General features: G+C 41.9%; 1 long non-coding RNA gene across 3 annotated transcripts in view; it reads right to left on the bottom strand.

Moving 5' to 3' along the window:
- LOC102145850 (uncharacterized) overlaps positions 1–26043 on the bottom strand; it is a 76222-nt gene extending 50179 nt beyond the window's left edge. For 2 of the 3 annotated variants that reach the window (XR_012425572.1, XR_012425570.1), the window contains exons 1-3: positions 25865–26043; positions 25632–25775; positions 3171–3286 (exon numbers count right to left, since the gene is read on the bottom strand). This is a non-coding gene — a long non-coding RNA (uncharacterized lncRNA). The remainder of the gene's footprint in view (positions 1–3170; positions 3287–25631; positions 25776–25864) is intronic. The other variant, XR_012425571.1, reaches the window with a different exon arrangement.
- Between the last annotated feature and the right edge of the window lie 345 nt (positions 26044–26388).

Here is a 26388-nt window from a genome sequence, read left to right as displayed (position 1 = left end):
AAAAGGAACTATATACTGGCCAGGCACAGTGGCTCACGCCTGTAGTCCCAGCACTTTGGGAGGCCAAGATGGGTGGATCACTTGAGGCCAGGAGTTCCAGACTAGCCTGGACAACATGGTGAAACCCTGTCTGTACTAAAAATACAAAAATTAGCTTGGCTTGGTGGCATGCGCCTGTAATCCCAGCTCCTTGGGAAGCTGAGGCATGAGAATCGCTTGAACCTGAGAGGCAGGAGTTGCAGTGAGCCGAGATCACACTACTGCACTCCAGCCTGGCCAACAGAGCTAGACTGTCTCACCAAAAAAAAAAAAAAAAAACAAAAACAAAAAAAAAAACTATATACCACCTGGCATATATCTGAAGAGAAGCAGGGTGGAAGGTAAAGTAAAATATAAGTTCAGTGGAAAAATACTTGGAAAGCCACTTGGTAACCATAAAGATCTTAATTAAATCACCCAGAGCCTTATTCCATAATGATATGCACCAGGTGTTTCTGCTTCCACTTAATTAACTCAGCATAATTCCTCTTTTAAAAACACGACACATACTGTTGGGGTGTATCCAGCCGAAACACACATCACCACAAAGCTTTTAAAATGTGGTTCTTTTCAATGTACATATTAGAATGGCCTCATGTCTTTCACTATGTGTGTACTGACCTTAGAGGGTCACCCACATTAAAGGATGCAGTAGAAATAAGGCAATCCCACATTTACAGACAAGAAAACACAATAATGTAGTTTTATGGAAACTAACCTTCAGAAATGCAAGGCATTCACTGGTTTCACTCAGAAACCTCTCAGATGTGGGAGAAATATGTGTGAGATTTGGACTTTCATTTATCCAAATATGAGGAATTTGTCTGTTAGAGTCAACTGGCTGATAATGGATGGAAAGGATTAGTGCAGGTCCTACTTGGCAGGCTTCTCGGTAGAAACCCATATGCTCTCTGACATTGATTATAATTATTTTTCCATCATTCCCAGGTTACATTCTTAGCAGGAATGTGAGCCAACTCTCTCCCTAGGAAGGCTCCTGCTGTGAAACCATCTTTGGCAATGAATCTTTAACAAAAGATCAAGAACTTGACATTTATTTTTAAGCACGAGAAGAAAATGTGTGCAATGTTGGAAGCAAGGACAGGGATAGGAAGAGCTTCTAAACACTTGCAGGCAGCAGCAGTGGAACAGAAAGAAATATTACATGAGTGACATGACTTTACTTTTGTGAAGAGCAACTAATGACTAGGTATGGAATATGTGGATTATATGATGTTAAGGTCTAACGTCTTTTTAAAGTAGAAGAGTGGGGGAAATGTGGTTATTATTCCAAACCAGGTATGTCTTTATGATTTTATATCCAACTGATCATTCAGGGAAGTTATTAGGACAGTGGTTGAAACAGAAATTTAGGATGATATTCTAAGAAACAGAAAGAGTAGTCTTCTTATTCTAATTGGCAAGACCAACAGAGATAACAAAAAAAAAATTTTTTTTTTTTTTTTTTTCAGGAAGAGCATGTGCATTCAAACTTGTTAATTCATTGATTTGAGTTGAAGGGAGGGGGACATGCTTGGTGGAAAAGTTAAAGTGCTCCGGGTGAGAAATTCACAGGGTAAGAATTTTTCATTTTCAAATTGTCCACCTACAGTAAGGAAATTTCTTCCAAATTAATTTTTTAAACAACAGGTGCAGAAAATGGTGTGGCTATCAGAAAATTACCAAATTAAACATAAAAAGCTTAGCCTCTCTCCTAAAGGATGATTATTTCTGTCTCGTAGTTTCATGCACTGTAATGATTAGTTTCTCCATTAAAATCAAATACAGAATATAATTAAGTCAATCCTCCAGGTTACATGTCTTAAAATTCCACTAGCTGAAGGGCTTGCTAGAGGAAGTAATAAATACTTTAATAAATGCCTGTACCATAAATGTACTTCGGATGTGACTTAAACTCAGTACAAACCTTATCATAGGCAGTTTATAGCCCCTAGATGGGGAAATTTTTTTTTTTTGCTGAGCTATGCTCTTCGAAGCATTTGGATAAAGTTCCTAATGGTATTCCACTTCTTTCTACCTTTGCTGAAAACTTAGCCCAAAGTGATGTGTACATTTTTATACATGAGAATGAAATCAAATGAAACGTTGTGATTTAAAAAGGAAACCATATATTATTGAAAACTAAAATATATCTTGGTTATGGACTTGTGAATACTACATCAAAATTCATTGCAGAAGAATAAATTACCCAATCTTGTAATAGAATCTTCAGATATGGAAAATATATAGTGTTCTTCCTGTTTTAACATTGCGGATTTAAATCATTTGGTTACATAATCACAATTCAATCTCCAACTGAAATTTTCATTGTCATTATTATATCATTTAAAAATATATAACTGAGCACAGTGGCTCATGCCTGTAATCCCAGCACTTTGGGAGGCCATAGTAGGAGGATCACTTGAGCCCAGGAGTTCAAGACCAGCCCTGGGAACATAGCAAGGCCCCGTCTTTGCAAAAAAATTTAAAAACTAGTTGGGCATGGTAGCATGCACTTGTAGTCCCAGCTACTTGGGAGGCTAACCTCGGAGGATCACTTGAGCCTGGAAGCTTGAGGCTGCAGTGAGCTGTGGTCATGCCACTGCACTCCATCCAGCCTGGGAGACAGAGCAAGACCCTATCTCAAAATGTATATATATATGTATATATATTTTTAAATATTATCAGCAAATATATATGTATATATATATTTTAAATATTATATACTATATATATATTTTAAAAAACCACTACAATCGCTTGTACTTAAAGTCTATTCTCATCTTCTTGGTTTGGCATAACCATTACTTCTTTTCTCACTGCAGGCAAAGATGTTAATAGCAATGGGGAAAAAAATAACGCTTCTCCAGTGCTAGGCAAACGGCCATATCCATCAGGAGTAAAGAAAACGAGTAAGTTCCACACATGGCTGCCTTTATCTCTTCCATTTGAATAAGTTATTGAATTTACTATGTGCAAGGTTGTTTGCAAAACATCTCACACACATTCCCTTATTTAATTCTCATAAAAATCTAAAATTTATATATTTAAGCCTCCCAACTACCCAGCGAGAGAGTTAATAATATGCTCCTTCCACAGGGAGAAAAGTGAAGCTCAGAGAGTTTATTTACCTAAAGTTTTATAGGGAGGAAATCATTTCTTGTAACCATCTGTGTCAGCTAGGTCTTCCAGGAAGCAGGTGAGGAGACCGAGTGAAGAACACAAACAGTTGATTCAGGTGAAAAGCCTGTTAAAGAAAAAAGGGAGAATCAGCAGCTTGGACAGATAAAGCCTTTGGGCCATGATATTAATCTGATACTTGTGAAAAACAAACAAACAAAAAAGGTGGGGAAGAGTCTGGGCGCGGTGGCTCACTCTGTAATCCCAGCACTTTGGGAGGCCGAGGGGGGCAAATCACCTGAGGTTGGGAGTTCGAGACCAGGCTGACCAATATAGTGAAAGCCCATCTCTACTAAAAATACAAAATTAGCCAGGTATGGTGGCACATGCCTGTAATCCCAGCTACTCAGAAGGCTGAGGCAGGAGAATCACTTGAACCTCGGAGGCAGAGGTTGCAATGAGCTGAGATCGCGCCATTGCACTCCAGCCTGGGCGACAAAAGCGAAACTCTGTCTCATTAAAAAAAAAAAAAAAAAGTGGGGAAGAAACAGGATTGAACAGGAGCACCTCAGAATACAATGCACACCTGACAGTTTTGGCCAACTCAATGGGAAACACCAGAGCAAAGACTGCCGATTGGAAGATATCCGCTTTGGCCAGAAATAGCCAGCCCCTAGTACTTCCACTATGTTTGGTTATTATCTGGAGACGGTTCAGGAAGAGTGTGGCCTTAGCTTGAAAACTGAGGTGGTCTGAAGCTGCTGCAGTTGGAGGCTGTCAACTAACCACTCTCCTTGCAGCTGAATGGAAGTTATTTCTTGAACGGAGAGCCAAGTGGTGTGTCTTCACAACTACCATGGTCCACCCCGTGCACCATGCAACTCCCGTCCCATTTAGGGAACAGCTCCTCCAGGGTTCCAGTGTGCCTCTCTTCTTGCAGATAAACTTAAAAGAGGCAGATCAGTGGGATGAACTATACCCCTTGTCACAGCAGTTGATCTTGGGATCGCAACTGATACTTATCCTCTCCCTTCTCCACTATCCATTCCAAATTTACTCTCTCTCAGTTACCATCTCTAGTGGTCTCAGTGACTTGCTGGTGGTGTGACAAAACTTTCATTTTTGAATGAAACCACTGGTAACCATACTTATCTCAAGCTGAGGTTGCTGTACTCATCCATGTATGTTCTCAGTTGGGCCAGGGAGTATCATAAAGCACCCAAGTGGACTGCATGAGTTCTCTACGTATTCTTCATTGCCCCCACTTGTAATAGCAACACAAACTCCTCCTGCTAATCAGGAGCAATTACCCTTGCCAAGAAGGCAACTCTTCTTACCTGCTGATTCATGGTCACAAAGAATTCAAAATGCCAGGGCAGGAGCCATATTTTATAGTTCAAATGGAACTCTTGCTGTTTCCCCAACCATGACGTTTCATTAGGGCAACCTCTTGCAGCCTCCTGCTCCTCCATTCTTGCTTTTATTTATTTATTTATTTATTATTATTATTATTATTTTTTAAGACGGAGTCTCACTCTGTTGCCCAGGCTGGAGTGCAGTGGCGCTATCTTGGCTCACTGCAACCTCCTCCTCCCGGACTCAAGCAATTCTCCTGACTCAGCCTTCCGAGTAGCTGGGATTACAGGTGCCTGCCACCATGCCCGGCTAATTTTTGTATTTTTAGTAGAGACAGGGTTTCACCATGTTGGCCAAACTGGTCTCAAACTCCTGACCTCAGGCAATCCGCCTGCCTTGGCCTCCCAAAGTGCTGGGATTATAGGCGTGAGCCACCGCACCCAGCCTCATTCTTGCTTTCTTTTGATGGTGCATATTAAGCAGCATCCCCATTGACTGGTCATTGACTTTGTCCTTTGGGACACCATACTCTGTGAACTATCTCCACAACTCTCTTTGGATCAAGCTCCCTTGGCTGCCATTCTGCTTTGCTGGTCATTACTATAATTACAACCCTCTGGCTTCTAGAGGTTAAGTGCTGCCCTCTGGCCTCTTGCTTCAGGAGCCCACCATGCTCATTGCTATCCATGAACCAAGCTCTGTGACAGCATCTCCTACCCACAGCCCTTGCTAGCACTGAACTTCTCACTGATGCTGGCACCTTCTCCCTGGAGTATTCCTGATGGCCTTGGCAAGTGAAGCATAAGCTCTGGGCCTATGTGTGTAGCATAATCCTCTGGAGGTCTTCTGGCCTCACAGAAAATATCTATTCCAACGTGTCCACTTCCCTCTGCATCTTTACTCCTTCCTCTACCATCTGCCAGGGCAAAATTCACACATTTATTAAGTGCTGGTTTGTGTGGCGTCCTTTGACAGGAGACATAAGACAAACAGCTCAGAGTGGAAGAAATAGATGTTCTCAGGACGAGGCTGTATGGTGTCCTGGTTTAGAGCATCTGCCCTACAGTCAGAATGCCTGCGTTTGAAATAATTTCTGCCACGAACTAGCTGTGTGACCGTGGGTGAGTTATTCAACCTTTCAGGACATCTCCTAAAATGGGGATAATGTTTTCTTCCCCAAAGACTTGTGGGGAGGAACCAAAAATTAAATGGATTATTGAATATAAAGTCCTTAGACCATTGGCCAACCCTTCGTCAGTGCCCTATAACCGTTGCCTGTTTAGCATGTCATAAACACGTGACTCGCATACATTATATTAAAATAGAGCAGAGTAGTTAAGTCTGGGGAAAGGAAACTAACTTTTATTAGATGACTGTTCTCTTCCAGGTGCTATAACACTATTTTCTCATGATCCCCTCTTTAATCTTTGCAATAACTCACAAGGTAGGTATTACCAGTTGCAGTTTCCTGAGGAGGAAACCAAAGCTGGGAATTACTTTATCCTCAAAGAGGCAATAAGTTGATGGCCACAATCGGGACATTCAGCTTTTCTCCTCACATTTAGAAATGTCATGTGGCTGTGAGTCACCTTGTGAGGATCTTGTCACATCCTTAGGCTGTACTGCCAACACTGAAAATGCACTGTGGCTGACCCGTTTCAGCAAAGCCAGGCTGCAGTTTTCCTGTGGATTCCCATTCCAGCAGCTAGGCTGGGCTCTCCTTTGGTTTTGGTACCACTGTGATTCTGCTGTGTGGCTACTTTAGAGACTAGAGACTGCCTAATGTGAGCAATAGGTGATCTAACGGACACTCATTATTTGTTGACTCAGCATCTATCAAACTTTAGTCAACTGGCAGCATCATGGTTTTCATCCATGGAATTCTGCCATGTTGGTTCCACCCTCAGCTCTGGGAGGGGGCATGTGCATGGCACCTGGATAATCAGATCATGGCATTCCCAGCCACAGTGATGGGTTTTGGGGAGAGGAGACATGTTACAATTCAGGCCAATTCATGTCGGGCCCAGGACTTAACTTATATTGTTGTGTTTTTTTTTTTTTTTTTTTTTTTGATACGGAGTCTCGCTCTGCCGCCCAGGCTGGAGTGCAGTGGCCGGATCTCAGCTCACTGCAAGCTCCGCCTCCTGGGTTTACGCCATTCTCCTGCCTCAGCCTCCCGAGTAGCTGGGACTACAGGCGCCCGCCACGTCGCCCGGCTAGTTTTTTGTATTTTTTAGTAGAGACGGGGTTTCACCAGGTTAGCCAGGATGGTCTCGATCTCCTGACCTCGTGATCTGCCCGCCTCGGCCTCCCAAAGTGCTGGGATTACAGGCTTGAGCCACCGCGCCCGGCTATATTGTTTTATTTTATTTTATTTTTGAGACAAGGTCTTGGCTCTGTCACCCAGGCTGGAGTACAGTGGTGTGATTATGGCTCACTGCAGCCTGGAGCTTTCAGGCTCAATTGATCCTCCTGCCTCAGCCTCCTGAGTATCTAGGACTACAGGTGCACGCCCCCCTACCCAGCTAATTTTTGTAGAGACAGAGTTTCACCATGTTGCCCAGGCTGGTCTCAAACTCCTGGGCTCAAGTGATCCACCTGCCCTGGTCTCCCAAAGTGTTGGGATTACAGGTGTGAGCCACCAAGCCCAGCTTGGACTTAACTTTATATTGATGGCAATGAAAAGCTTTCTTTTTTTCTGCCTGTAGCTCTATAAGGTCATAAACCATCTGCCACTACTGGTTACAATCTGCCTCCCATAAAATGAAAGTATGCCTCAGAATAAAGCTAGAATAGAGGCAGGAAAAACAGAGACATCAGCAGAGCAGTGGTCCTGGTAACATCATTTGAGCCCCGACTCCAGGTATACCTGAAGCCTGTATATTCCTTGGCTTTTTAGTTCTGTTAAGTAAAACTTACAGTGAGGCCATTGGTTTGGACTGAGCTCCTGCACTGGGCCCCAACATATCAGACCAAGCCAGAATGGAGTCACTCACGCTAGCTGTTACGTAGTCAAACTGAACTTAGAAGTGGATCAGTTTTCCAAAGAAAAGGAAGATTCACAGCAACCAATCCAAAGAGGCCCCATCAACCTGGGCCAGCATGATAAGGAAGTCCCTTCTGCTTTAATCCTATAAGAAAAGTGACTTTGAAACAACCAAACTGCTTTTTATTCCTTGTTTCTGCTTTCTTCTGCCTCTTCTGCCTGTAAAGCCCAGCTCCTCTGCTCAGCTCCTCAGGGTGCCTTTGTATTTTATAGAAGAAATGCTGCCCAATTCATGAATTACCAACAAAAGAGTCTTTAAACTTGATTTGTTGAAATTTTGTTCTTTGATAGTTCCACAAGCCAATAAATTCCTTTTTCTTCCTTTAAATCAGGTGTCCTTGGCCGGGTGTGGTGGCTCACGCCTGTAATCCCAGCACTGTGGGAGGCCAAGGTGGGTGGATCATCTGAGGTCAGGAATTTGAGGCCAGCCTGAACAACATGGAGAAACCCCGTTTCTACTCAAAATACAAAATTAGCTGGGTATGGTGGTGCATGCCTATAATCCCGGCTACTCAGGAGGCTGAGACAGGAGAATTGCTTGAACCTGGGAGGCAGACTTGCAAGAGCCGAGATTGCACTCCAGCCCGGGCAACAGAGTATGACTTTGTCTCAAAAAAAAAAAAAAAATCAGGTGTTCTCAACCTCTACGCATGGACTAGTCCACAGCCTGTTAGGAACAGGGCAGCACAGCAGGAGGTGAGTGGCAAGCAAACAGGAGCGAGCATGGCCGCCTGAGCTCCGCCTCCTGTCACATCAGCAGCGGCATTAGATTCTCATTGGAGCACGAACCCTATTGTGAACTGAGTATGCGAGGGATCTAAGTTGCAGGCTACTGACGAGAATCTAACTAATGCTTGATGTACTAACTGTACTGCCAACAGTACAGTACAGTTTCATCCAGAAACCATCCCTTATGGTCCATGGAAAAATCGTCTTCCACAAAACGGGTCCCTGGTGCCAAAAAGGTTGGGGAATGCTGCTTTAAATAGTTGCAGCTGGGATTTCTATTACTTGAAACTAACTCCTAGCCATGAATCATTCAGTCAGTCAATATTCAATACCTTCAGTGTGCTAGGTATCATCCAAGTGTAGGAAAACAGCAGTCAATAAGACAGACAACACCCTGTGGGCCTAGATTCGCATTTGAAACTGACATTCTCAGCTGGGCGTGGTGGCTCACGCCTGTAATCCCAGCACTTTGGGAGGCTGAGGTGGGCAGATCACCTGAGGTTGGGAGTTTGAGACCAGCCTGGCCAACATGGTGAAACCCTGTGTTTACTAAAAAAAATACAAAAATTAGCTGAACATGGTGGCACGGGGCTGTAATCACAGCTTCTCGGGAGGCTGAGGCAGGGAATCACTTGAACCCGGGAGGTGGAGGTTGCAGTGAGCCGAGATCATGCCACTGCCCTACAGCTTAAGTGACACAGTGAGACTCCATCTCAGAAAAAAAAAAAAAAAAGAAGAAAAGAAACTGACATTCTAGTGAGAAGAAAAGAAGAAGGAGAAAAAGTAAATAGATATATTGTGAATCAGTTATGAAAAGTTCTGTACGCTGGACAAGGGGAAGGAAGTGTTATAAGGGATTCAGGGAACATCTCACAGATATGGTAACTTTCAGAAGAGACCTAAAATATGTGAGAGAGTAAGCCATGAGTGGTTGCAGGGTTCCAGCAAGAGGAAACAGAAAATTCAAAGGCCCTGAGTGGAGTGGATGCTTACAGCACAGTGAGGCCAAAGTGTTAAACGTGGCCAGGCATGGTGGCTCACACCTGTAATCCCAGCACTTTGTGAGACTGAGGCAGGAGGATCACTTGAGCCCAGGAGCTCACGACCAGCCCCGGCAACGGGGCAAGATTCTGTCTTTACAACAAATTTAAAAATTAGCTGGAGACAGTGGCCTATACCTGTGGTCCCAGCTACTTGTGAGGCTGAGGTGGGAGGATGACTTGAGCTCAGGAGTTCGAGCTTACAGTGAGTCATGATGGTACCACTGCACTCCACCCTGGGCAGCAGAGTGAGACCCTGCCTCAACTAAAACAAAAAGAAAAACAAAACAAAACAAAACAAAAAACTCAGAGTGTTAAAAGTGTAGTGGGAAGGAAGGTGGGATGGAAGATGAGTTCAGAGAAGTAACAAGTTCAAACCATCCAGGCCCTTCACAGACATTGGAGCTTTATGGTTTTACTCAACATAGATGGGAATCCACTGGGCAGGTTTTTTTCTTTTTGAAATGACATGTGCTAAAATATTTTAAAAGAATTAATTTGGTTGTTGAATGGAGGGGGCAAGGGCAGAAGCCAGGAATACAGGGAGGAGAATATTGCAATGATCTGGATGAGAGATGTTGGTGGCTAGGGCAGGGTGGTAGCAGTGGAAATGAAGAGTGGCGGACAGATAAGAGGTATATTTTGATTGCTGAATAAAGAGGATTTGCTGATAAATTGGATTTTGGGATGAAAGAAAGAGAAGAGTCAAGGATGACTCCACAGTTTTTGTCCTAAGCAACTGGAAGTTTGGGATAAAGTTTCAGTCCTTTTCTTTTTTTTTTTTGAGACAGAGTCTCGCTCTCTTGCCCAGGCTGGAGTGCAGTGGCATGATCTCGGCTCACTGCAACCTCCGCCTACTGGGTTCAAGTGATTCTCCTGCCTCAGCCTCGTGAGTAGCTGGGATTATAGGCACATGCCACCACAGCCGGCTAAGTTTTTGTATTTTGAGTAGAGATGGGGTTTCACCATGTTAGCCAGGCAGGTCTCGAACTCCTGACCTCAAGTGATCCACCTGCCTCGGCCTCCCAAAATGCTGGAATTACAGGTGTTAGCCACTGTGCCTGGCCAGTTCTTTTTTGTTACTTATTAGATACCTATTAGATATCCAAGGTCTGACACTCAGACATTCAGAGGAGAGGACTAGGATAGAAATATATATTTGGGACTCATTAGTGCATGATAGTATTTAAAGCTGTGAGATTGAATGAGGCCCAGTGCAGTGGCTCACACTTGTAATGCCAGTGCTTTGGGAGGCTGAGGCGGGAGGATCACTCAAGCCCAGGAGTTTGAGGTTACAGTGAGCTATGATCATGCCATTGTACTCCAGCCTGGATGACCAAGCGAGATTCTGTCTCAAAACAAAATAAAATAAAATAAAACTGCAAGACTGAATGAAATATCTATGTGTATAGATAGAGAATAGATATAAGGGCCAAGTCCTGGGACTCCCATGTTTAGAGGTCAGGAAGATAAGGAGGAACCAATAAGGCAGACTAAGAAAGAACAGCCATTGGGGTAGCTGCCGCTGTATATAGTGAAGAAAATGCATCAAGGAGGGAGTGATCAGCTGTGTACGAGGTGCGCTAGGTGCTGATTTCTGGGACAAGAAAAATGAGGACAGGAAATTTATTACTAGATTGAGCAATGTGGAGCTTTTAACACTTACCGCTATCTTATTTATATACTACCTGTTGACATTTGCTTATTTTCTGTCTGCTCCCATTCTTATGTAAGCTCTGTAAGCTCTGTGACATTCTATTTCATTTGCTACTCCATTTCTATTGTCTAGGACAGTACCTGGCATATAATAAGTGTTCAATAAATATTCTCAAATGGGCCAGCACGGTGGCTCACGCCTGTAATCCCAACACTTTGGGAGGCCGAGGTGGGCAGATCACTTGAAGTCAGGAGTTCGAGATCAGCCTGGCCAACATATACTGAAACCCCGTCTCTACTAAAAAATACAAAAATTAGCTGGATGTGGTGGTGCACGCCTGTAGTCCCAGCTACTTGGGAAGCTGAGGCAGGAAAATTGCTTGAACCCAGGAGGCAGAGGTTGCAGTGAGCCGAGATTGTGCCACCACACTCCAGCCTGGGTGACAGAGCAAGACTGTCTCTCAAAGAAAAAAAAAAATTCTTGAATGAAAAAATTATGAAAACAGGCCAGGTGTGGTGGTCCATGCCTATAATCCCAGCACTTTGGGAGGCTGAGGCAGGTGGATCACCTGAGGTCAGGAGTTCAAGACCAGCTTGACCAACATGGTGAAACCCTGTCTCTACTAAATACAAAAAATTAGCCAGGCGTGGTGGCACAAGCCTGTAATCTCAGCTATTCGGGAGGCTGAGGCAGGAGAATCACTTGAACCCAGGAGGCAGAGGTTGCAGTGGGCCAAGATTGAGCCATTGCACTCCAGCCTGGGCAACAAGAGCGAAAACACTGTCTTTAAAAAAAAAAGAAAGAAAATTATGAAAACAAAGAAGAGGAAATTTTATTTCTCAATTCCTCTTTGTACAAAGATACCTTGCTTTTTTATATTTTGGTAGAGGAAGTAATGGTGTAGCACCAGTTTTGAATTATGTTCAGAATCTGACAAGGTATTTAAACTCACTAAACTTTTGTTTCCTTATGCTTAAAAGATGATGGATAATAATAAGATAACATTTGAGATTCTACCCAGAACCATGTCCAGTACATAACGGGCATTCAATAAATGCTTTGTAAACCTGGAAGGGTCACATGAGCCAGACCACACAATGGCAGACAAATTGAATGCAGATAATTAAGTCATTTGATATAGGAAGTTTCATTTATTTGAGAAGTGATTTATTATGTCTTTTCTCTGTCTATACTCTGTCTAAATTCAGTCTCACAACTTTAAATATCAGAAAAAAGGAAATGTTTCTAGTTAGCTGCATTTCCAACTAAAAGCACTTGAGTGTGTCTCAAGATGGGATAAGGATGGTAACATATTCAGAATAGTGTTGCTATTATGGTGGTTTCACATTAAAATGTAATGGCTGGCCAGACACGGTAGCTCACGCCTGTAATCCCAGCACTTTGGGAGGCTGAGGCAGGCAGATCGCCTGAGGTCGGGAGTTCGAGACCAGCCTGGCCAACATGGTGAAACCCCGTCTCTACTGAAAATATAAAAATAGCCGGGTGTGATGGCACATGCCTGTAATCCCAGCTACTCGGAAGGCTGAGACAGGAGAATCACTGGAACCTGGGAGGCAGAGGTTGTGGTGAGCCAAGATCATGCCACTGCATTCCAGCCTGGGAAACAAGAGCAAAACTCTGTCTCAAAAAAGATAATAAATAAATAAATAAATAAATAAATAAATAAAATGTAATGGCTTTTAGGCTTTTGCTTTGTTTTGTTTTTGAGAAAAAGTCTCACTCTGTTCCCTAGGCTGGAGTGCAGTGGTGCAATCTCGTCTCACTGCAACCTCTGCCTCCTGGCTTCAAGCGATTATCCTCCCTCAGCCTCCGAGTAGGTGGAATTACAGGCATGTGACACCACGCCTGGCTAATTTTTGTATTTTTAGTAGAGACGGGGTTTCACCATGTTGGCCAGGCTGGTCTTGAACTACTGACCTCAAGCGATCCGCCCACCTCGGCCTCCCAAAGTGCTGGGATTAGAGGCATTACCCACCCTGCCCAGCTGGCTTTCAGGCTTTTAAAAAGAACCTTGTGTCTTATTATAGATTCTACATTTCAAATCTCATTACATTATAATGTAGTACGATAGATAGATATACTTTGGGGAGACGACTCCCCCTAGACCTAGATCTTCTCCTAGGCATTCTGATCTGAATCTTACAGAAGGCACCAGAGTAGCCTGGAGCAGATGCCTAGGCTTGGAAAGACTCTGCAAATATGTTGTGAAGTGTCAACGTCAAAAGGTTAACTAGGAAGCTCCTAAAGGATCTTGGCAGTTTAAAGTAGGTAAAGATTATATTTTCAAGGAGATCGGCCTTTAGCAGGGGAAAATTGTGCTGTGTGAGGAGATTAAAAGGGGGTGCAGTCAGAGCAGAGAGCTATTGTGAATTAGCACTTAAGCAGCCTGGGCATGCGGCCAAATCTCTTGGGTTAATGTTTCTTCTTTATTGTCCAGGATTAGGCAACAATGCAGCCTTCTGTCATTTTGCATTTCTTTGTTAAACAGAGTCAATAACCTGCATTCATTTTGGACCCAGAATACTTGGCCATCATCTTTCCCCTAGCACAGAAACAATGACATTCTGGTATTGATGTATTGGTACCGGACATTGTGGGGAGATGTCAAGATGGTGATTAAAGTTCTAATCCTTTGGAAATCAGTGTTTATGGTTATGGGAAGGTACTAAACATTATAAGAAGCTAAGAACTCAAAAGACAAATATTTAGAGAAAATCTCCAAGAACAAACTCTTCCAGGTAGGAACAAAGTTTGTATTTGTGTGCCAACTCTTCTTGTCTCTCTTGATAATACTATTTTTTGCCATGAAATGTGGGTTATTACAGTGATGGGGAAGAGAGGCTGAATCAGAAAGGATGTTGAAATTTGGCAACAGAAGAAAGGGTTTGTATTTTATTTATTTATTTTTTGAGACAGGGTCTCACCCTGTCACGGAGGCTGGAGGGCAGTGATGCCATCTTAGCTCACTGCAACCTCCACCTCCTGGGCTCAAGCAATCCTCCCACCTCAGCCTCCCGAGTAGCTGGGACTACAGGCAGGCACCACCTTCCCCTGCTAATTTTTGTCTTTTTAGTGGAGATGGGGTTTCACCATGTTGCCCAGGCTGGTCTTGAACTCCTGGGCTCAAGCAATCAGTACGCCTCAGCCTCCCAAAGTGCTGGATTACAGGCGTGAGCCACCGTGATCAGCTAGAAAGGGTTTTTAAATCTTCCAGTGTATCCTTCAAGATGGCTGAAAGCATCACTTTGTGGGCTCCTTTTTTGTACTTTGGCTTCACAAGGGGAATGACATCTCCCAAGTGACTGTCTGACTGGTCTTCGTCATTATTATTACCTCATTTATTTAGCACTTCCTAATATTAGACATTGTGCTAAGTGTTTTACATATATTATTCCATTTACTTCTCACAAAAAAACCTCATGAAGTAGGAACTATTAACGTTCTCTTCATACAAAGAAAACTGAGTCATAATCCTACCACTGGTGAGCTTTTGGTGAGGTGAAGCATCTGGATACTGGAAAAGAAGTCGCTAGTTGAGGTGCTAAGAAAGAGGAACAAACAGAGTTTAGAGCAACTTACTGGGTGCAGTGGCTCCGCCTGTAATCCCAGTACTTTGGGAGGCTGAGGTGGAAGAATTGCTTGAGCCCAGGAGTTTGAGACCAGCCTGGGCAACATCAGGAAACCCCATCTCTACTAAAAATGCAAACATTAGCTGGCAGTGGTGGCTCATTCCTGTAGTCCCAGCTACTTAGGAGGCTGAGGCATGAAAATCATTTGAACTCAAGAGGCGGAGGTTGCAGTGAGCTGAGATTATGCCATTGCACTCCAACTTGTGTGACAGAGTGAGACTCTGTCTCAAAATAAAATAAAAATGAATAAATAAATTAAACATACACATTCAAATTTTCATTCATTCAAATTGTGCTTCCTTCCATGAGTTGGGCGTTGTCTTGGGACTAGGAATACAATAATGAACAGATGCAGGTCACAGGTTATTAAGAGTCCAGTAATTCAAATAGTTGTAATGCAATATGAGAAGTGCCATGACACAGAGCAATGTTTTCAAAACTTTTCTCATGATGGGAATCCCCAGGACCGCTTGTTAAATATGGAACTTAACTTGCCAGACTTCTGCCATGGAAATTCTGGGGTTATAGAATCTGTGTTTTGGTTTTTGTTTTGAGACGGAGTTTCACTCAGTTGTCAGGCTGGAGTGCAATGGCGCAATCTCTGCTCACTCCAACCTCTGTCTTCCGGATTCAAGCGATTTTCCTGCCTCAGCCTCCTGAGTAGCTGAGACTACAGGCGTGCCACCACACCCAGCTAATTTTTTTTTTTTTTTTTTTTTTTTTTTTGTATTTTTAGTAGAGACAGGGTTTCACCATGTTGGCCAGTATGGTCTCCATCTCTTGACCTTGTGATCCGCCTGCCTCAGCCTCCCAAAGTGCTGGGATTACAGGCATGAGCCACGGCACCCGGCCCAGAATCTGTTTTTTAACTAACACTATAGTTGAGTTGTATATTCAGGAAAGTCTGGGAAGCATAGATGTAAAGGTGTGTGCCCAAATGCTCAAGAAACCTAAGGTGGGGTGTCTACTCAGCCTGGGAAGTTAAGGATGGCCTCACAGAGAAGGTGACAGCTGAAGAGGAGGTGCAGGAACAGAAGTTATTTCACACCCCAGCAGGGGACCCTATCCTTGTGTTCCAAGGTGTGAAAGTATGAGCAAGCATTGACCTATTTAGGACACTGAGAGCAATCAGACACTGTGGAAGTGCAAAATATACAATGAGAAATAGCAAGGGATAAGGCTGGAGAGAAAGCGAGGGCCAGGCTATGAAAATCCTGGAATGCCATGTGAAGAAATATAGATCGATGGAGATGCTTTTTAGACTGCCTTGGTTCTTATTTCTATTTTATATATTATCATATCATATATATTTTATATATTTATACATTAGTATATATTTATATATTGCATACTATAATATATTATTATATTTATATTTACTGACTTTTTTTTTTTTTGAGACAGGGTCTCTCTGTCACCCAGGCTGTAGTGCAGTGGTGCAGCCTCAACCTCCTAGGATCAAGCGGTCCTCCCACCTCAGCCTCCCGAGTAACTACGACCACAGGTGTGCACCACCATGCCTCCCTAATTTTTGTATTTTTTGTAGACACAGGGTTTCACCATGTTGCCCAGGCTGGTCTTGAACTCCTGGGCTCAAGCGATCTGCCCTCCTCAGTGTTCCAAAATGCTGGGTTATAGGCATGAGCCACTGTGCTCGGCCTATTTACTGAAATTAATTATTTTTAAATTTTAGACGAGACTCAGTGGGGTATCATGGAGGAACGGGAGACTTGTTTCTCTGGTTCAGCAAAAGGGCATTTGCCACACTGCTGGGAACAGGGGTGGTAATTTTAGTGAAGGGAATCAAAACGAGAGAGCCCAGATAGAGAGGTGGGCCTCACAGGCAATGGCTGAGAAAGACTGGAGCGGCTGTCGTTTCCTTCTTGAGACCTTTTCTGTTCAAACCAAAGAGGACATTCTACTTTGTTTTTGTAAGACTAAATGCTTTCTATACAAAACCAGATCTTAATGTTTAAATGTAAAATAGTGAAACCCCAAAATACATTAAAAGTATGTTGGCCGGGCAGGATGGCTCATGCCTATAATCCCAGCACTATGGGAGGCCAAGGCGGGTGGATCACAAGGTCAGGAGGTCAAGACCAGCCTGACCAACATGGTGAAACCCCGTTTCTACTAAAAATACAAAAATACTAAAAATACAAAATTACAAAAATTACTAAAAATACAAAAATTAGCCAGGCAGGGTGGTGCACGCCTATAATCCCAGATACTCAGGAGGCTGAGGCCCAGATCACACCACTGCACTCCAGCCTGGGTGACAGAGTGAGAGTCTGCCTCCAAAAAAAAAAAAAAAAGTATATTTTGTGCTTTTTAATCACAAATTATAAGAAACTCTCTATATTAATTCAAAGAAATAGCACATGCTCAGATGCGCCCTGCTCCAGGGAAGCCTTCTCTGCGTCCTTCCCTTTCTCTCTTCCCAGTATAGGTACCTCTCTTCTGTGCTTCTGAAATACCATGTGCATCTAATCATAGTGCATATACGCATAGTATGTATTTATTTGTTTAGGCTTATCATTGCATATTATATGTTTATTTGTCTGCTTCCTCCATGTCATTGTGAGCTCTTTGAAGGCAAAGAATGTGATATATTCTTTTTGTATACATAGGAGTGAGCAAAGGCACATAAATGTTCAATAAATTTTTTTTTGAAAGAAAAAGAAAGAGATTGAGAGAGCGAATACTGTGTTTATTCTTTGAAACCACACCTTTTTTTCCTTCCAGGACAGGAAGCAGATAAATCATACATTTCATTATCAGGACTTTTGACTGCTCTGAACTGATTTCAAGAATAAATGCCTTGTCTGAATCCAGTATCTGATGTGGTTTAAAAGCACAAGGCCGGGCGCGGTGGCTCAAGCCTGTAATCCCAGCACTTTGGGAGGCCGAGACGGGCGGATCACGAGGTCGGGAGATCGAGACCATCCTGGCTAACACGGTGAAACCCCGTCTCTACTAAAAAATACAAAAAACTAGCTGGGCGAGGTGGCGGGCGCCTGTAGTCCCAGCTACTCGGGAGGCTGAGGCAGGAGAATGGCGTGAACCCGGGAGGCGAAGCTTGCAGTGAGCTGAGATCCGGCCACTGCACTCCAGCCTGGGTGACAGAGCGAGACTCCGTCTCAAAAAAAAAAAAAAAAAAAAAAAGCACAAAAATATGCTCCTTTGTTAGTGCAAATTGATTCAATAATTCCATAGCGATCGTCGGGATAAAGCACATTTAAGCCACGTAGTTCACTGAGAACTTATGTGTTTTAAAGTGAAATTTTCAAGTCAGAATTCTAACAGAGAAAGGCAAAAAGTTTTAAATATTGACTTCTAGAAGCTTGAATTCAATTAAGCTTGTTTTGCTAAGAATAATTTTTACTCAAAACTCATTAGAAAATGCAAAGAAACTCATTAGAAGATGTATATGTTATGTACATTTTAAAAATCTCCTAGAATGGAAAGCTATTACTTTTTATTTCACATGCATCAATTCTCTCATTTTAGATATGAAACATTTAAAAATAATTTCCATTTCATCTTTAATTTGACTTAGCCCTGATTTTGTAGACTTTCTCAACATTCTGTGATTATTGCATAAGGACAATGAAATATTTCAAAACAACTATTTTATAAAACAATTAAACTTCTGGAAAACTAACCTATGTTTTTCTTCCGTCATGTCACTTCAAATGTTCATTATTGAAAACTTTCTCAGTGCTTTTAATGCTTACTAATCAATTATTTTACAAGAACTTATCAAGAAAAAAAATTATTCGAAAGTATTACTGTAAAATAAAGCCTTGGGTAAAAAACATATTTGGATATTTGTGACAAGTAAAACAGAAATGCCAGGCTTCAAAACAGATTAGCTTTGGCAAAGAAACATCTTGCTGAATGTAGACATACCGCATCCTCTCTCTATAAGAACAACGTATGTCAGAATCTGTTGTTGCATATAAAAGTCTTATTTGAGTGGAAACTTGTACATCTGTCAAATGAAACTTTGTGGAAAAGATCAATTCATTTTAGGAAAAGAAGTAAAATTAATAAGCAGAAAAAAATAGCTTAGAAAAAAAGCAGTGTACGTTCATTAGCAACTTGGATTCAGACAATTTGTCAAACGAAGCTGCTACTTTTATTTATGAAACTGGGCAAAATGTTGGCAGTCTTGCTGGGTCATTTTACTTGGAATCATGGACCGCTGAAGCAAAACAGGATCTTAGACATCATCTGGGTCAGGGGTTCTCTATTTTCATTATGCATGGGAGGATTACCTGAGAAGCTTTTTTCTTTTCTTTTTTTTTTTTTTTGAGACAGAGTCTCACTCTTGTTGCCCAGGCTGGAGTGCAATGGCATAGTCTCAGCTCACTGCAACCTCCACCTCCCAGATTCAAGCGATTCTCCTGCCTCAGCCTCCCGAGTAGCTGGGATTACGGGCATTATCCACCACGCTCAGCTAATTTTGTATTTTTAGTAGAGACGGGGTTTTTCCATGTTAGTCAGGCTGGTCTTGAACTCCCGACCTCAGGTGATCCACCCACTTCTGCCTCCCAAAATGTTGGGATTACAGGCATGAGCCACCATGCCTGGCTGAGAAGCTTTTTAAAAAGCCTACACTCAGACCCTGCTCCCTTGCTCCCCCTTTGTTCTTCCCAACTCAATTGGTTTGGCTTAGGGCTCAGAATCAGGTTTTTTTGTCTTTGTTTTTGTTGTTTTAATTGTGGTAAAATATACAAAACATACAATTTACCATATTAATCATTTGTAAGTGTACACTTTAGTGTTATTAAGTGCACTTACATTGTTGTGCAACCGTCACCACCACCCATCTCCAGAACTTCCTTCATTTTCCCAAACAGAAACTCCGTGCCCATTAAACAGTAACTCTCTATTCTCCCCTCCCCAACCCCTGACAGCCACCATACTACTTCCTGTCTCTATGAATTCAACCGTGCTAGGTAGCGCATAGAAATGAAATCATACACTATTTGTCCTTTTGTTTATGCTTATTTCACTTAGCGTAATGTCTTCAAGACTCATCCATGTTGTAGTATGTACCAGAATTTTCTTCCTCTGAAAATGCAGAATAATATTCTATTGAATAGATATACCACATTTTATTTATCCATTCATCTGTCGATGGACATTTTGATTATTTCCACTTTTTGGCTACCGTGAGTAATGCCTCCATGAACACAGATGTACAAATATCGGTTTGAATCCCTGTTCTCAATTTTTTGGGGCATATACCTAGAAGTGAAATTGCTGGATCATATGGTAATTCTGTGTTTAATTTTTTGAGAAACTGACATAGTTTTCCACAGCAGCTTCACATTTTTACACACCCATTAGCAATGCAGAATGATTCCAATTTCTCAGCATCCTTTCCAACTTAAGTGAAATTTTAATCTTTATTTATGTAACCCTTGATATTAAAGACTTTTCTAACCCTCTTATCTTTAATTGTGCTGTATTTCTAAGTTGCATGGTCCTTTTATAGAGAGGCAAGGTCTTGCTCCGTCATCCAGGCTGGAGTCCAGTGGAATGATCATAGCTCACTACAGCCTTGAACTCCTGGGTTTAAGAGATCCTTCTGCCTCAGCCTACCAAGTAGCGAGGACTACAGATATGCATCACCATGTCCATCTAATTTTTAAAAAAGAATTTCCTTAGAGGTGGAGTTTTGCTTTGTTGCCCAGGCTGGTCTGAAACTCCTAGCCTCAAGCAATCCTCCCACCTTGGCCTCCAAAAGTGCTGGGATTACAGGCATGAGCCACCCGGCCTGGCCACAAATATTTAAGTTCTTATTCTTCTATCTTCAACAGATACCTTCTCTGATTATAAAAGCAACACAATATATAATTACCAAAGACCTACAGTCACATAATCCACATTTTTCCAGGCTTCACCAAGTTGAGAGTACTAACGGGGCCATATTAACAGTAATACCTGAAAACTTGCTGGCTTTTACTCCCAGGCAAATCTTCTTTCCTTCTGCTTGCCTCGCCATGTTCAGGGAAGTTCCCAGAAAATCTAACCGTGAGTTGAGGGAACGGTCACTGATGTAATTTCCCAGACAGCCACTGGAGGGCAGCAGCTCCCTTTCACCCCCTGACCCCAGCCCTGAAGAGGATGCTGCCATCAGGCCCAGAGCATTCCTGAAGCAGCAAACTCTCAAAGTCATTGCATGGAAACTCTACAGAAACAGGGGAACTATCCCTCTTCCCAATTTTTGGTCACACGTTGTGACCTGGGTTTCCTAAAGTCCTCTGTGGAAACAAGCACATGTCAGAGTCCAAGCTTAATAGCTGATTGAGAATGTGATAAACAACAAGATGACCCTGACAGCCTGCAGCTGGCAGCTAACTAGTCTGTAGTGTTCCCTCACGCAAGATAAGCAGTTTTCACAGAATAACAACGATAATCATACAAGGTCACTCTGTCACCATGGTGGAACAAGACAATAACAAGATTGCAACTTACTCAATCTGAACATGAACACAGACAAACACATTAAACAATCACAAAAATAACCAAATACCCACCCTGTTGTAGTCACACGAGTGACTCTAGCCTCCCAGGTAAAAATTAAGATACCCAATCATCAGGCCAGGTGCAGCGGCTCACGCCTGTAATCCCAGCACTTTGGGAAGCTGAGGCAGATGGATCACGAGGTCAAGAGATCGAGACCATCCTGGACAACATGGTGAAACCCTGTCTCTACTAAAAATACGAAATTAGCTGGGCATGGTGGTGTGCGCCTGTAGTCCCAGCTACTCGGGAGGCTGAGGCAGGAGAATCGCTTGAACCTGGGAGGCAGAGGTTGCAGTGAGCCAAGTTCACGCCACTGAACTCCAGCCTGGGCAACAGAGCGGGACTCCATCTCAAAAAAAAAAAAAAAAGTTGCACTTTGGGGTCTGCAGTAACCTCTTGTTAGTATTTATCCTATCTAGTGAAGTATTTCTTTTTATTTTAACTACTGCCTGAAAGACACTGCTGTGATACATTAATTTTTAATGTAAGTAGGTGCATAGCTATAATGAAACATCATAATCAATCTTCATACATGCTGAGAAGATAATCTTGAACTCTATATTATATAAATATTGTCACTTCAATTTATTGTGTACAATTAATGAAGTTTAAAAATATGAGTTCTGAGTAAAATTTACAGTATTTTGTTTTTCCTTTAAGAAGAAGGCTGAATTTATCACAGACTTTTTTGGAATAGCTGTTGTAGATAGAAGTCATTGTCAACTTTATGAATCAGCTAAGTGAGAAACATATTAAATTATTTTTTTCTATTAACCTGAATTATCTTAATTGGCTCCATCAAACGCACCAGATAAATATTCAACCCTCAAATTGGCTTTCCTATTTAGAAGATGAAAGCAAACAATGAGAGTAGTTTCTGTTAAAAATGCAATTCCATTTAAAATAAAAGCAGCTGTCTGTTAACTACCATGCCATCAAAATTAGGCTATCACTGCATGTAATTACTTTTAAAATGAAAATTAAAGTTTCAATTATTTTCTTTTATTCAGTGAGGTTAAAAGACATTTTCCCTAATTTTTAAAGTATATTTTTTAATAAAGAAAAATCAAAATGCCAAAATTTTTAAAGGATAAAATGAAGAATACTAAGCAGTCATTTATTGTTGCCTAATATTAATAAACCTACTGAGCTTAAAATGTATTTGAATTATTTCAAATGGAATCATTTTTCCTAGACTGTGTGCTCTCTGAGGGTAGGATGATGTTTCATTTCTCCACGGTTTCAAGCTTTATCCAGAAAAACAGGGTTGTCGAATATTCTATATGAATTGTTGTTTGAACTTCAAGAAACTTCTTGTATGGCCACAAAAGTAATATCATCTATACACTTGTAAGAAAATATTAATATATTTTAGTGAATTGAATTGCATGTGCAATTATGAATTGCATAAAACATACAATATTTTAGAAATAAACAAATCCAACCAGGCATGGTGGCTCATGCCTGTAATCCCAGCACTTTGGGAGGTTGAGGCGGACTGATCACCTGAGGTCAGGAGTTCGAAACCAGCAAGGCCAACATGGCAAAACCCTGTCTCTACTAAAAATACAAAAATACAAAAATTACAGGCGTGGTGGCACATGCCTGTAATCCCAGCTACTCGGGAGGCTGAGGCAGGAGAATCGCTTGAACCCAGGAGGCAGAGGTTGCAGTGAGCTGAGATTGTGTCACTATACTCCAGCCTGGGTGACAAAGCGAGACTCTGTCTCAAAAAAGAAAGAACAAAAACAAAAAACAAACAAAAAAAAAACAAATCCAATGGAGCAGGGCTTCCCAGCCTTTCTCATGTCATGAGAAAAAAAAAAAAAAAAAAAAAAAAAAATATATATATATATATATGAATGATAATAGTTGAACAGCACATTGGGGTAAATTGACAAGACTGTTCTCAGCAGAAGGCAATAACCCAGGGCAGGCACTGCTCACCTGAGACATCCACCAGCACTCCCGAGAGTTTAAGTGTTCAGAAATGTGCTGGAGCCAGCTCCTACCAGCTCCCAAGAGCCAACTGTGTACATATATCTTCCCCAATCTGAATTTAATGACAGCTTGTTGGCAGTCTGAAATTGTCCGTGGTAGGAGTACTTACACAACGGAAATAAAAACAATTATTGAATGCAGGCTGGGCCCAATGGCTCACCTCTATAATCCCAGCACTTTGGGAGGCTGAGGCAGGAGGATCACTTGAGCCCAGGAGTTTGAGGCCAGCCTAGGCAACATAATAAGACTCTATCTCTAAAAAGTAAGATAAAATTAACAAATGCTACAAATCAAGGCTTTTTTCCTGGAGAGCTGGTTGTTACACATGTACTTTCACCTTATTGACCCAAGGGAAGGGGTCCATACCTTGGAACATTCATAACTTGCTTGTGGCATACCTGTTGGGCAGCTCTGCAATAAAGTCTTGTTTTTTTGGTTTGTTTGTTTTGCTTTGTTTTGTTTTGTTTTTTTACTTTCCAAATATAAGTGGTTTTTGTTTGTTTTGTTTGTTTGTTTTTTCAAGACAGAGTCTTGCTCTGTCGCCCAGACTGGAATGCAGTGGTACGATCTCAGCTCACTGCAACCTCCACCTCCTGGGTTCCAGCAATTCTGCCTCAGCCTTCCAAGTAGCTGGGATTACAGGCGTGTGCCACCATGTCTGGCTAATTTTTGTATTTTTAGTAGAGATGGGGTTTTGCCATGTTGGCCAAGATAGTCTCAAAGTCCTGACCTCAAGTGATCCTCCCACCTCGGCCTCCCAAAGTGCTAGGATTACGGGTGTGAGCCACCATGCCTGGCCCAAATATAAGTTTTTTATACAAATTGTACCAGGCAGCTGCTCTGTAATTTGATTTTATTATGTAGAATAAAAATTTAAAGGCTGGGCATGGTGGCTCACATCTGCAGTCCCAGCACTTCGGGAGGCCAAGGTGGGCAGATCACCTGTGGTCAGGAGTTCAAGTGCAGCCTGGCCATCGTGGCAAAACTCCGTCTCTACTAAAAATACAAAAAAATTTAGCCAGGCATGGTGGTGAGTGCCTGTAATCCCAGCTGTTTGGGAGGCTAAGGTAAGGGAATTGCTTGAATCCAGGAGGCGGAGGTTGCAGTGAGCCAAGATGGTGCCACTATACTCCAGCCTGGATGACAGATACTTAGTCTCAAAAAACAAACAAACAAACAAACAAAAATTTAAAACATTCTGTGTCAAGCTTGAGTAAAATAAATTTTAGAGTAAATCCACCTTGAGGCTAGAATATCATGTATAAACACTGGCAACTAACTATAGATAAGACAATATGGAGGGAGGAAAACCTCAGTGAAATTTAAGTTTTGCCCAGTCACTTTACTAATGAAGCCCAGTTCACAAATCCCATACTCTCAACAGAGCTGTCAGTACGTTCTCAGTTCTGTAGCCCCCTAAATACAAATAGGTGAGAAAGAAAGTTCTTATCATTAAAAAACAGAGACCAAAACAAATGAACAGGACAACAAAATGTAGAGGTATTGAGATAAAGCAAGAAGTAAAATAAATAAATAGTAAAACTGTTAGAGACGTCTTCAGAGAGATAAGAGAAGATACGCACTTATGAAATAATACAGAGCCCTTGGAAACTGAACACATAGCAGGAGCAAAAACTTTAATAAAGAAGTTGGAAGATGAAGACTCTTTTAGAAAGAAGAAAGAAAAGACAAGAAGGTGGAAATGGAAGAGAAAAAAAAAATAAGGAAGCTATTGGATCACCGCAGGTTGTCCAATATCTGCCTATAATGTGAAATCCTCCATGGCAAGGATTTTGTATGTTTGATCATTGCATAAAATAGAACCAGACACACAATAGACCGTCAATAAATAGTTCTGCAAGAAATCAATTTCCGGAGTGTAAGGATCCACTCAGAACAAGAATGGGGAAAGACTCATGCCAACACACACGACTGTGAAACTTCAGAACATCAGAGACAAAGGGATCTTCAAAGCTTCTGGAGAGGAGAAAAAACATGTATTTAAGGATCAAGAGTCAGACTGGCTTTGAACTCTACAACAGCAAAGTTGGAAACATTATATACCAGTAAGGAGACATCCTGCACTTTTTATACATTCTTTCAAATGCCCAATGATACAGAGAAACCTTTTTCATTCACGACCAATGACAGAGCAATCTTGAATATCTTGCAAGATTACACCTTATTTGCAAGCACATATGTGAACTAAATTCTTTCAAAATATTGTCATCAAAAATGATTAGCAAAGCAAGTTAACGTCTAAAGTTTTGTGGCTTGATATTAACTCCTTGGTGCTAAATTAAAATGAAACCTGTTTATTATTCAGTCTATTTTGTGTTCCTTCACTGCATGCAATTGCAACAAGTAGACATTGGAGGCAAAAAGTAAAATTACATAACACAAAATAGACTCTCAAATGTTCCTCCAACAAAGCAGAAGCTAATAATGCTTACCTCTGGTCAGTATTTGTGTGGTGACCAGGGTTAGTGGTACTGCCTTGAGGCTCCATGTGGCTGGATTGTTGATATTTTCTGTCAACTTGTAGGTGATAGAAACTCAACTCAATCTAGTTTTAGCAACAGAGAATGCATAGGCTCCTGGAAATGGGAAGTCCAAGGGGTGGGTCCTGCTTCAGGCATAACTGGATCTAAGAGTGCAAATCATGTCATGGGATCTCTCCTTTTACCTTTCTCTTCACTGCTCTTCTGTTTTCTCTGTGTGGCTTCCTTTCCACGCAGGCTGTCTCCATATGGAAGCAAAGATGACCAGCAAACAGCTCAGGCTTACGTTTTCCTCATGGCTAGCAATTCAACTCTTGCTTTCCTAGCATTTGCATCCATCTTTGGAAAGAATTTAGATTATGTCACTTGCTTCCTCCTTGACCAATTGTGTGGTAGGGAGAATTAGGCACTCTGATTGGGCTGCTTGGTTCATAAACTGATGAGATTTGTTTTAGGGCCAGATGGTTGGTATCTGTGGGGAGAGAAAGGATACAGAAGTTGGGAATCAAGCAGGTTCTGGATTTAAACCCATGTATCTGACAGACCCACCTAAATCCCATAGAGTGGGAGGGTGATAACTTTCAAAAGAAGAGGATCAGAAAAGACTCCTCCCCATCATCTCCCCTCAAAATAACAGATGATCACTTACATGAGATTTTCCCTAGGAGTCAAAATTCCTCACGCTATAACATACTAAATAAAATGCAAT

This window comes from Macaca fascicularis, chromosome 16 (assembly GCF_037993035.2).
Source record: "Macaca fascicularis isolate 582-1 chromosome 16, T2T-MFA8v1.1".
NCBI classification, from domain to species: Eukaryota; Metazoa; Chordata; class Mammalia; order Primates; family Cercopithecidae; genus Macaca; species Macaca fascicularis.
Note: the sequence above shows the minus strand (reverse complement) of the source record. Positions and strands in the feature narration are given on the sequence as shown.